The sequence below is a fragment of the Schistocerca gregaria genome, chromosome X, assembly GCF_023897955.1.
Source record: "Schistocerca gregaria isolate iqSchGreg1 chromosome X, iqSchGreg1.2, whole genome shotgun sequence".
Lineage (NCBI taxonomy): Eukaryota > Metazoa > Arthropoda > Insecta > Orthoptera > Acrididae > Schistocerca > Schistocerca gregaria.
Genome location: NC_064931.1, coordinates 847,778,297 through 847,791,525, shown reverse-complemented (window position 1 = coordinate 847,791,525; position 13,229 = coordinate 847,778,297).

Sequence of the window (13,229 nt, the reverse complement as noted above, 5' to 3'; positions counted from 1 at the left end):
AGAACAACGAGGAGAAGTTCAAAACTGGGAAGTCTGAAGGGCTTCCAAACGTCTTATCGAATTCTGTGATGGGAGAAGCAACTGATTTCACGAGTGTTATTCGTCAGATAGTGAGAAAGGAAGTTCAGAAGGCACTTGTATTGCACGGCGAGCAGAAAACCGAGACGCTTCAAGACGTCATAAGGGAGGCAGTGGAACAGACATTGAAACCAAACTCTGGTCCTTCATTTCCCTTTAAAACGGTGAAAAAGTCGAGGCCAAGGCGGAGTTAAGTTTCTACAATGCCGCATGAATAACTTGTTTGGGCACCAAGGAAGACTGACGTCTGGAGGACCCAGTACAACCAACCAGTATGTTGCCACTGTAAACGACTGGGACATATGGTGCGCTATTGTCGAGAAATGCGGCGGATATTTGATGTCGCCCGCGCCAGAAGACAGCAGACCGATCTTAGCCGACGCCAACTCCGGGACGACGAAGATGAAAAAGATGTGGGTGCAAGACGACGTAGGTCACCATCGCCGCAAACTAGCCGCTGGAGAGGACTCTTCCCAACTCGCCGATCAATGTCTCCATCTCTGTTTAGAAGCTCCAGCCGATCACCTAGCCCCTGCAACCTGGAAAATTAAAGGGTGCGACCTTCCTTGGAGGTGAGGCCGCCGGACAGAGAAATTCTCCGTCATCGATCACTACAAAAATGATAGGAAACTACGTCGATATCCTCATGGATGGCAACCGAGCCCAAGCTCTGGTAGACTCTGTAGCATCATATTCAGCCATTTCAGAGAAGTGCCGTGTTCAGTTGCAGAAAACTGTATTCGTCGACAGCTAAACATCTCTGGTGAAGGTGGCTAATGGGAAATATGTAAAAGCTACAGGAAGATTTACCATTCGTGTGGGTATAAGTGGCCATACACAGTCATTGGAACTCACCATCATTCAAGAGTGTAGTCATGACGTCATTCTCGGATGGGACTTTTTGAAAGCTTCTCAGGCAGTTATAGATTTTGATAGCTCGAAGGTTATGTTAGACGAGATGAGTTACTGTGGAATGGAAAATACGCGTCTGAGTGTGTGGAGACTACGTGTGATGGATGAAGTGATCATTCCTGCAGTCAGCGCTAGAAAAGTAACTGCCACGTGTCATGCCATGCATCAACCCATGGCGCAGTAGTTGTTCAGAGAATGTCGAGGGCAGTTGTAGTTCAGAGGTTGCCGTGGGAAGTGCTTGTTGAGAGAATGTCGAGAGCAGTACTAGTTGAGAGCATGTCGTGTGCAGTTATTGTTCGGTTGGTGTAATGTATGGATGGAAGATGTTGCAATGATGACAGTGTATTTTTCGTCAATGTATATGAAGGTAAGAAAAAATTTTTTATTTCAAATTTCCTACATAACAATGCCTCTTGGTCACAGGTTGTCAACACAGCATCTGGCTCGTGTTCATGTATTAAACTGTCATTCTGGTTTCTATGTGCAATTATAGTAGTTCTGGTTTTTCAATTAGTTCATTGTAAATGGTGTTTAAAATATCTTGTCGTATTGAGGAAGAACCGTGCCAATTACATGTACGTTGAAGCACACTTCCTCACACAGAACACTTACACTTGTGCTTTGTTGTTTCGTAGCTTCTATAGTTGCTGGGGTCTTAATTGATCAATTGTGTTAAGGGAAATTTCCTTTCATTCTTTGTTACTGTATGCACTCATATTGCGTACTAATACTAGTCAGGGCCAACCGGTTACGAGCCTTCGTAACCGGAGATACAGCTAATAAAATTATTTCATTTTAAATAATTAAGTCCCCATGCACGTTGCGACCGCTGCTTCAGATCGTCCCTTGGAATTCTTTTCATAGTAACAATAGCAGACAGTAGTATTGTTGTAGTAATTTGTAGTTTAGTATTTTTAGTCTATATTGCATATGTCGATTTGGTAATTGAAAATTTGTGGTTGTCTTGTCATTCTTCCAATGGTATTTTTGCAGAATTTAATTTTTGATGTCTCGTATACGGGTTTAACAATTTTGTGCAATTATGAAGATTTCAATTGTTCGTTAATCGTGTTTGGCGGGAAGCATTTCGTGTGAATGGTATTGTTGGTGATAAAGCGTTATATTGTAATTTTCGTATAGTGACGAGTTTTGTATGTTTTGTAAATGATTACGCGATCGATGAAAAAGGCAAAAATGGATAGTCAGGATGACGAAATTGTTAACATGGCGAACTCGCCAGCACAGGAGAACAGTATGATGAATAATGAAGTAGAGAACAATTTAATAAGCAGAGAAAATAGTCCGGAACCAGTTCAAAATTTTTCACAGTCGGAAAATTTTCAGAATTTGAGATTAACGAAGGAAGATTCTGGAATACTATCGAACACAGATAGCTGTACAGCTATGACGAAGGAAGTTAGTTTTACGGGGAATGTTAGGGGCGCAAAGAATTTTGAACCAGTTAATAGGGAGCAGTTGATAGGGGCTATATGAAATTTGGGATCACAGATGGGAACAATGGAAATACGGTTAAACTCACGAATAGGGACATGTTTCCAAAATATGAAAGATGAATTAATGAAAGAAATTAGAGAAGTACAATCAATTTTGAATTCTCACAATAGAAATTAGACAAAAGGAACAGGACAGAGAACAGGAAGAAAGAGATCGCGTGATAGCACAAAAATTTTCAGTGTTAAATTTACAACGTGCACACGATTAGGAAGAAATATTTGAAAGAATTGAGGAATCCGTACCAAATGAAAGAATAAATAACCTAACACAACAATATGAACAGTTAACTACTAAATGTTCCGTACTGAAACCCGAGTCGCGACACTCACGGAAGACGTAAATAAACAGAAAGAACAAATAGGTGACTTATAGGAAAGAGTTGAGGAGCTTTCAGATAAATTGACAAGTCTTAGTTTAAATGGGGACAGAGGTTCAGATGATACAGCTCCATTGCCATTTGCAGAAACCGAAGAGTACCAGAACATAAATAAACATGTGGAAAATCAGGGAAGATTTAATGAACGCGTTAACAGGGAATTTGAGGCGTTGCGAAAGGCAGTTAAACAAATTGGAAGCGAAATCGTAGGAAAAGACAATAGAAGAAATTTAGAATCGCAGATAGCAGCGGGTTTTGAAGAAAATAATTTATTTCATTTACGAGATGCAACAAGAGAGCGCCAGGTGCGCGAACTTGACAATAATCGACATTCGGACTGGGACAGACGCGGTAGGTCTTTGTCCCCACGAGGCGAAAACTTTGACTATAAACACTTTTTAAATGTTCGGAAATTTAAGACCTTTCACAAATCTAAGAATGACATACATCCATGTTCATGGTTAGATCAATTTATGTACGCACTTCTACCAAATTGGCCACTAAGTCACAAACTGGAATTTGTGTGGCTATTTAGGTCCTCACGGGATTCACTACACTAAGCGAATATGTGCCGTAGCGTGCACAGGGCCCCGAGCTGTAGTGGTGCTATTTCCCTTTTAGTTTTCTGCACTGCTGCCTACTCTTTTACTATTCTTTGTATCTATCAAAACAACTCTTCAAATATCTATCTAGAAAAGGAGTCGGTAAAGAATAACCGGATATGACTATTTTACCCACAAGTGATTTCGGAAATTCCCGTTTGGACTTACTACATCTTCTGCAGCATTCATTCGTAGTTTAAGCGAAATTTTACCTGTTTATCTTCGTGACAATATTACTTCATATGTTGACGATATTCTTATTGCTAAACGTTCTTCGAGTGAGCATAACAAAATTTTGGATTCATTATTACACATTTTTACAAGATTTGGCATTACAGTGAACTTGGAAAAATCTGAATTTGGTCGTTCTCAGGTGAAATTTCTTGGTCATATTTTTTCTATAGAAGGAATTCTTCCTGATCCAGAGAAATTAGACGCTGTTCGTAATTATGCTGTTCCTACCACAAAACGTGATGTTCGTAGTTTCCTTGGTGTCTGTAATTTTCTTAGACGCTTTGTTAGATTGGACAATTTGGCCACACCTCGTTTATGTGAACTATCTGGAAGGAATTCTAATTGGTGTTGAGATGAGGAAGCTCAATCAGAATATTAACAACTTCGTGATGCTTTAGTTGCTGCTCCACTTCTTTCACATCCGGATTTATCTAAAGATTTTTGTTTGGCGACGGACTCATCATACAAAGGCCTAGGTGCACATTTATTTCAAGAGATAGAAGAAAACGGCGTTGTAGTAAAGAAAACTATTGCATTTGGAAGCCGTGTTCTCTCTAAATCAGAAAAGAATTATTCTGTTACGGAACTTCAAGCCTTGGCTGTTGTTTGGCCTTTCACAAAATTTCGCATCTTTTTGTATGGCAGACATACTAAGGTTTACACCAATCATCGAGCTGTGGAATTTCTTATGTGAACAAAATTAACACATGGAAGGTTGTCACGATGGGCGCTGTATCTACAGGAATTTGATTTTAGTATTGTTTACATACAGGGTTCTTCAAATATTATTGCTGATGCTATATCACGTGTACCTATCGGTTTGAAAGAAAGTGCTGAGAAGAACTGCAAAGAAAATAATTATTCTTTGATGTATATTCAAGGTGTTGATTTTGAAAATTTTATTTCGTCTTCGCTCCAGGACACCGCTAAGGAGCCAAACAAGGATCCAATCAGGAAGGACATTAAGGGGAAGTGGAGGAGAAACGAAAGCGCAGCGATTAGACAGCATTATTTAGTTCGCAATGATATTCTCTTTAAACGAAAGTCGGTTGACAACTCAGTTTGGCTATTTTGCATTCCTGACGAGTGGGAAATAAATTGATTTGGTATATACATTTCAGTTATGCACACTTTGGTCCCAGAAAATGCTTTCATAAATTACGAGAAAATTGCTACTTCAGTAATATGGAAACACGTATTCGATTTGTTCTTGCCAAATGCAAATTATGTCAAAAGGCTAAGCCGCCAACTATTTCTCACAGAGCACCGTTTTTTCCTATCATTCAAGCGAAATTAAACGAGATGGCTGCAGTCGATTTGTTTGGTACAGTGGTTCGTTCTACTAATGGTTTTGCGTACATTTTGGTAGTAGTGGAATTGACCTCAAAATATGTGTGTTTTACACCTTTACGCAAAACAACAGCTAGTTCATTATCTAATGCTTTCATCAAACATTTTGTTAAAGAAGTGGGTCATGTTGATAAAGTTATATCAGATAATGGATCACAGTTTCGCTCTAAAATTTGGCTTCGTGCTCTACGGCGTCGTAAGATTAAACCAATTTTCATTTCACTTTTTCACCCTCAATCTAACGCTTCAGAGAGGTGGATGAAGGAAATCAATAAATTGTGTCGACTTTATTGTCATCAGAATCACAGAACGTGGGATCAGTATCTTCATTTTTCAAAACAATCTGAATGAACTCCCTAATGATTCAACTTCTTTACGGCCTATATTGATGTTAAAAAATAAAGCACAGACAAATCGCATTTCTGAAATCGTTCCTTTTCCGCCTACACGGAAACTGTGGCATTCTAAAGCTGTCAACCTGGCTCTACAAAATATTGCATCTGCGGCTGCTAGAAGAGAGAAATCAGCCAAACGTCCTCGTCGTTTAAAAACCTTGTCAGTTGGTCAAAAGGTGTTAATTAAGTCTCATCGTTTGTCTCACAAAGGAAAAGGTTTGTGTCGCAAATTTTTTCTGCTTAATAACGGTCCATATAGAGTTCGCAAAGTTATTCATGATAACACTGTCGAAGTAGAAACTCTTAAATCACGGCGCTCTAAGGGAATACATGATATATCGACCGTTAAAATTTTTGTGGAATAACATACTTTTGAGAAACTAACAGTTACATGTAAACAAGCAGAGAATATGAGGATACCGCGCCGTATTCTGGCGGCGGCAGATACTCATAGCAACAGTCAAGTCTGCGCGCCGCACAAGGTAGTCGTTGACCGCAAGCAATTACATCCTACGTCACGCGTACCTACAGCTGATCGAGCGCTCAGTGTGAATGCACTGACAGCCGTAAACAAATACACACTCATTTCTCCGAATAAATTCAGTATAAAGCTATAGTGACTTGATAAATTATGTTATTAACGTTCATTTTTTTCCAGGATACGGTTGTATAAAATATTTAAGAACTTCTGGTAAATTCTGTTTGTGTCCGACGTTAAGAAGACTAGCTATCGAGAGAATTTCAGGGAGAATGTAATTTCTAAGAAGAAAGTAATAATAGAGTATATTTTCCAGGTAACATATTTCCACTTAGGTACGTACTTTAGACGTAATTTGCTGCTCGCGATTATGTGATTTATACTTTGTGTTAACTGATTTTGACAATGATTGATTAATGAATAGGGTTGTTAATTATGTATATTATGCATCGCTTGGCTGCTGTGCTTTTTCACTGATGTCATATTTTTTTTATTATGCGCCAGCTGTGCTTAATTATTTAAATTATATTTGTCATCTGATTAGTCGTGTTGATATGATTATGTATGCAAGTCATACTTTGTGATTTATATGCTTGCGCCTTCATGTTTACTTATTAAGATTACATATGAACATTCATTTGCTTATGCTGATAGGATGCTAATGACCTGTTTATTATGTAAGATATATATTTGCTGCTTTGCGTATGGATTGCATATTTACACATTTCTGTTTTGTTGTCATAACTACTCTTTAATTTGGTACATAGAAATACTGATATAAGGTGTACGAACATGAAGTTTAGGTCACACTATGGTATTAATTATAGATTGTTTACTTGGCAAAGCCTCGTTATAGGAATTCTGCTACATCCAATTGTTGACATTCTGTTCTCTACTGGTGTATTTACTCGCTATTGCATGTTTTGGTTACGCTAAGTGCTTTATATTTTAAGATAAGAAAACGAACTACCGTGAGCGGGAGGTTTTATGAAAGCTGTATAAATTTATGCTAATAGAAAGGAAGCTAATGACATGAAATGCCAACACTAGGTTTAGACCATTGGCAGCTATTACACTGCATTCTTCGTGAGCAATTGAAATAGAAAGTGACACTTGACACAAGAAATACTCCACATGTTTGCTTCTGTTTTGTCACGATTCTTGGAGTGGTGTACACACTGAAATATTACCATCATTCACACTGTGTACTCGTACTTACTTACTGAAAGCTATTCAAACTAAAGGCTGTTAAAGGTCATGTATGCATTTCTTTTATTTAATGATGGACAAGGTAACTAAAATGTATTTTATAATTCATAATGAGTAGAAGATTTGGGTCAGGTGGATGACACAGAGGTTGTGTGTGGACATTGTGTCTTCGGATTGTATGGGATGATGAACTGAATTTAGCACTAGGATTTTATCTGTACTTGTTCGAGGAGACTGACTAGAGGAAAGAATTGTTATGGAAGTGAAATGATATTGGTGATAAGGTTTATATGTATCAACGTATTGAAGAGGTATTATTGAGGTATTGAGATTGTTTGAAGTTGATGATTATTGGAGTTTTGGTTTACAAGAGGTAAGGTAAATGATATTCATGATAAGGTTTATATGTATGACGTAAAAGGTATTATTGAAGTATTGAGATTATGTGATGCTGATGATTATTGGAGTTTTGATGGAGAAGAGGTAAAGTAAGTGAGGAGCATATTTTTTTGGTTGGTTTATATGGAACAAGGAGGATGAAGAGGGCAGACTAGAACACTCATGTAGAAGGAAGATTGTCTATACACACACTTTGTTAAATCAATAAGCAGGATATACTTTTTTTGAGAGAGAGGAAGTATAGCATATCTTGGCACACTGACAGTTGTTCAGCAACCGTACATTTTGATTTGGCTTGGCAAACATTGGTCTTCACATGATGACTATGATGTTGACTAGCTATTATTGACTGTTATACGCTGTTACCACTACTACTTGATACACATGTTGAACATCAAATTTTGACAGAATTGCATTTACACAGTTAACACTATTCAATTACACGGTAGTACATAAATGTGGATGAAACATGAGTGAGTGTGTTCTGTGTATTTTCCTTTCCTAATTTCAAATAATTGGTACCGACCTACCTCCTAAATATTATTTTACTTGTTTGTTGTGTCTTGCACTGACACCCATATTTATCATAGGTGTACTGATATTTGTGTATTTGTAATAGTTAATATGAAAATTATCTAATATCATTTGTGTATCTACGAGGGTCAGTCAAAAAGTAATGCCTCCTATTTTTTTTTCTACGTTTAATTGTCAGGAAATTTAAATGCAATTACATAGGTTGAAAACCATAACATTGAGGATCATTTTGTCATTTTTCAATGTAATCTCCGCCCATCTCTACAGTTTTGGTCCATCTTTGAACAAGGGCATGTATCCCAGCACGGTAAAAATCACAGCTTGCGACGGGTCAGGCTCTTATCGCGCAGTTTCCTTTCCCTGAAAGAAAATCCACCTACCTCGTTTCTTAGGTAGTTGCTGCACTCGCCTCTCCTGATAGCAGCTACTGGAAAAATTGCAGAAAAGCAGTGTTGAAGAAACTGCAATTTAATAGCCGCTCACCGGAGGCCGCGATACATGTTTGCTGAAATACAATCTATGAGCAATCTTCCTAAATAAATTGAGTTATTGGAATGGTAGTAATTGTTTACTCAAACGAGAACGCGAAGTTGGTAATTCTATTTAAGCTCTTTATTGTCTTTAAGCCTGATCATCAGCCCGCTAATCTACGTTTGAAGAAAGTTCAGTTCACAATTCTATCCACACTCAAACCCCGCCAGAATTAGCTTTCAAAGTTACGGAATTTACTTAACTGCAACACAGACGATTTTCTAACATACACGTTTGCAGTCGATGTTCAATAATAGTTCGTTTTTTTTTTAACGTTAATGCTCGCCATAAGCACTTAGTAAAAGTTTACGAAGTACCGCCACGCTTTTAATTATTAAAGTTACTCGCGTCTTTCGCGGAACGAAAAGTCACAACTCGCTCAAACTCACACTACGCGTTACTGGACTCTTCCAGTCTCAAATCGCACAGTACCGAACCGATGAAGCCGTTTTATGACTTCATTTTACACATTATTCGCGAGGACACATCAAGCATGTCTCTTCTCGATCACAGTTCCTTCGCGACCCCTCATCCACTCGCGACTCACTCTCCTAGTCTGCTAACCGTCCTCGCATCTCATTGGCTCACACATCACACAGCCAATCAGAATTAACTCTTTGGGTGCGCCTCGCGCCAAAATCTAGCACGCACCAGTCATGACTTCTGAATCATTTACGTCATGATTTCTTGTTACACAAAATTTACTGTATAATTTAACAAACCGAAAGGAAAACTAGACTTTACTTTATTTCCAGAAATTATTTAAATACTCGCGAACGTTCTGGCTGCTTGTACAATACCATACACTCTTGGACATCCGACATTCACTAAGATGGGGAACCACTGGCGACTCTGTTCCCACGGTTACATCGTCTGAACACTTGCGAGTTCCAACCTAGATTTTATACACTTGCAAAGAATGGCGAATGTCCCTCTTTCATTCACTCAGGCACACTCATTCACTCTCACCTACTCATATAAAATAACTGTTCACAAAAATTCAAAACATTTATGGTTTTAACAAAGTTATAGGTGAATTTCTAAAAGTAAAATTCTCAAAATAAATACAAAAGCACGGAAGGTGATTTTGTTTCATAGTTGGATGGTCACTGAAGGTGATCTATACATAATGGTATTTATTTAGACTCGAAAATTGTAGAAATTTGCGTTTTCTGTAAGATTTTTCTAATTTCCAAAATATGCAGGTTTCAAAGCTCAAATTTGGATGACTTATTTTTATTCATAACAGAAACTAGTATATTAACTTTTAATTTCCTCAGGTTCCTCAGTTAGAAGTTATTAAAGATGAAAGTTCCACGTTATACACGCGGCTAGTTAGCGCACAGGTCTTACATTCTCACGGTACAGACATGCCATATGGTCGTGACGTCAGACGAACGGACACCGGTAATCTGCCCGCTACAGCACATATGCTAATCTGATGGCTACTTTACAGTCTGTCTACATTTCACAGTAAATATTTGATAGAAAACTGTGCGCTCGCACTAGTTGCGACGCCACACACCTCCTGAGGAAACTAAATTTTTTCATTTATGACAAACTTTTAGTTTTCTAAAAAAATTTCTATTAAAGATTTACTCAAACAGCTATTTAACATTTATAGTTCCTGTACATCAATCATCCACTTATACCTAGGGCTGACGACCTACAAAACATCTTATATCTAAACATGCACTTTTATCATCATTCAAAAAAAATTTTTCAGATTACAAAATTCTATTTACAAATTCCTGAAAGAGAAAACAAACCTAAATACTATCTTGATGTACGTCACACGCACACTAACACTACTATCGCTATGGTGAGCGTCACTTTTTTACCACTTACACTTAAGATTTTGATAGCACTCGTAGTTCGACCGGGTCCTGCTTGGGAGGTCCATTTCAAGTCTCGTGCTACCACCTCTGTTTACTTCGGCGCACCTGAAACATCAGCTGGCCTCAGTTCCCTTTCTAACTGCTACGTCTTAACCTACAGCAGCGATAAATGGCGCTATCTGCTTGACTCTAAAGTCTCATATTTTTGATAAAATTTACTTTACAGTATGTACAATTTTCAAAATATTTTTTTTTTTTTTAAGTGAAAAGTGAATTGACTTTCCTAATGCAGTACCGAAGTGGCACATTTACTCTTTAATTACTTCTTCATCTCATAATCAAACAAGTTATGGTTACATAAGAAATACTAAGAAAAACAATTCCTACAAATAGTTCACAAATACATAATAAATCTCCGCCAGCACTGGTGACTCTCCAGTTCCTGTACAATACACAACAATATAAAATATACACAAAATTATCAATATTACAATTCTGTCTCCAGGCAATCTCCTGTAGTCCTGTATCATAAATTAAACACTGAAAAATACATATTTACTTATTCATTTATCAACACTACAATCCTTATACTAATCTCTACGACAAACTTGGGGAGCTTTGTGTGTCTCTGGTCAAAAATGGAATCGATGTCATGGGTACTTTCCTCATCTCACATATCTGGAGTTACTTCAATTTCTTGTCAACATCAGGTTTTCTCTAGTCACATTCGGGTTTAATTTACAACTCTCATACTCATACTTCACACACTCAGGTTAGTATTTGTTAAAGCGTTTCCTACTAATCTGCGAAACCTCGTTACCCATACTTTCTAACATACATCCACCTCCTGAGTTACCAACGTCGCCTCAGCTCTGTTTACATTCGTAGCCTCACTTCCTTTTGTTTACAAACATCTCCTCTGTTTACCAACAAACGCCACCTCTGGTTACCAACATTAAGCTTTTTATTTACTCACCTTCGTAGCCTCACTTTTTCCTAATATCGAGCTAGCCAAACACTATGCTCCTTCTTTCTCCTTTTCTCACATATTTCTCTTCATTTGACAGTCAGTCCTGCTGCACTGTCCCTTTAACTTAACTTCCTTTACCCCTTTGACAGTCAACCTTGTTGCACTGTACCAATTTTCATTTCACTTTTTCACCCTCAATCTAACGCTTCAGAGAGGTGGATGAAGGAAATCAATAAATTGTGTCGACTTTATTGTCATCAGAATCACAGAACGTGGGATCAGTATCTTCATTTTTCAAAACAATCTGAATGAACTCCCTAATGATTCAACTTCTTTACGGCCTATATTGATGTTAAAAAATAAAGCACAGACAAATCGCATTTCTGAAATCGTTCCTTTTCCGCCTACACGGAAACTGTGGCATTCTAAAGCTGTCAACCTGGCTCTACAAAATATTGCATCTGCGGCTGCTAGAAGAGAGAAATCAGCCAAACGTCCTCGTCGTTTAAAAACCTTGTCAGTTGGTCAAAAGGTGTTAATTAAGTCTCATCGTTTGTCTCACAAAGGAAAAGGTTTGTGTCGCAAATTTTTTCTGCTTAATAACGGTCCATATAGAGTTCGCAAAGTTATTCATGATAACACTGTCGAAGTAGAAACTCTTAAATCACGGCGCTCTAAGGGAATACATGATATATCGACCGTTAAAATTTTTGTGGAATAACATACTTTTGAGAAACTAACAGTTACATGTAAACAAGCAGAGAATATGAGGATACCGCGCCGTATTCTGGCGGCGGCAGATACTCATAGCAACAGTCAAGTCTGCGCGCCGCACAAGGTAGTCGTTGACCGCAAGCAATTACATCCTACGTCACGCGTACCTACAGCTGATCGAGCGCTCAGTGTGAATGCACTGACAGCCGTAAACAAATACACACTCATTTCTCCGAATAAATTCAGTATAAAGCTATAGTGACTTGATAAATTATGTTATTAACGTTCATTTTTTTCCAGGATACGGTTGTATAAAATATTTAAGAACTTCTGGTAAATTCTGTTTGTGTCCGACGTTAAGAAGACTAGCTATCGAGAGAATTTCAGGGAGAATGTAATTTCTAAGAAGAAAGTAATAATAGAGTATATTTTCCAGGTAACATATTTCCACTTAGGTACGTACTTTAGACGTAATTTGCTGCTCGCGATTATGTGATTTATACTTTGTGTTAACTGATTTTGACAATGATTGATTAATGAATAGGGTTGTTAATTATGTATATTATGCATCGCTTGGCTGCTGTGCTTTTTCACTGATGTCATATTTTTTTTATTATGCGCCAGCTGTGCTTAATTATTTAAATTATATTTGTCATCTGATTAGTCGTGTTGATATGATTATGTATGCAAGTCATACTTTGTGATTTATATGCTTGCGCCTTCATGTTTACTTATTAAGATTACATATGAACATTCATTTGCTTATGCTGATAGGATGCTAATGACCTGTTTATTATGTAAGATATATATTTGCTGCTTTGCGTATGGATTGCATATTTACACATTTCTGTTTTGTTGTCATAACTACTCTTTAATTTGGTACATAGAAATACTGATATAAGGTGTACGAACATGAAGTTTAGGTCACACTATGGTATTAATTATAGATTGTTTACTTGGCAAAGCCTCGTTATAGGAATTCTGCTACATCCAATTGTTGACATTCTGTTCTCTACTGGTGTATTTACTCGCTATTGCATGTTTTGGTTACGCTAAGTGCTTTATATTTTAAGATAAGAAAACGAACTACCGTG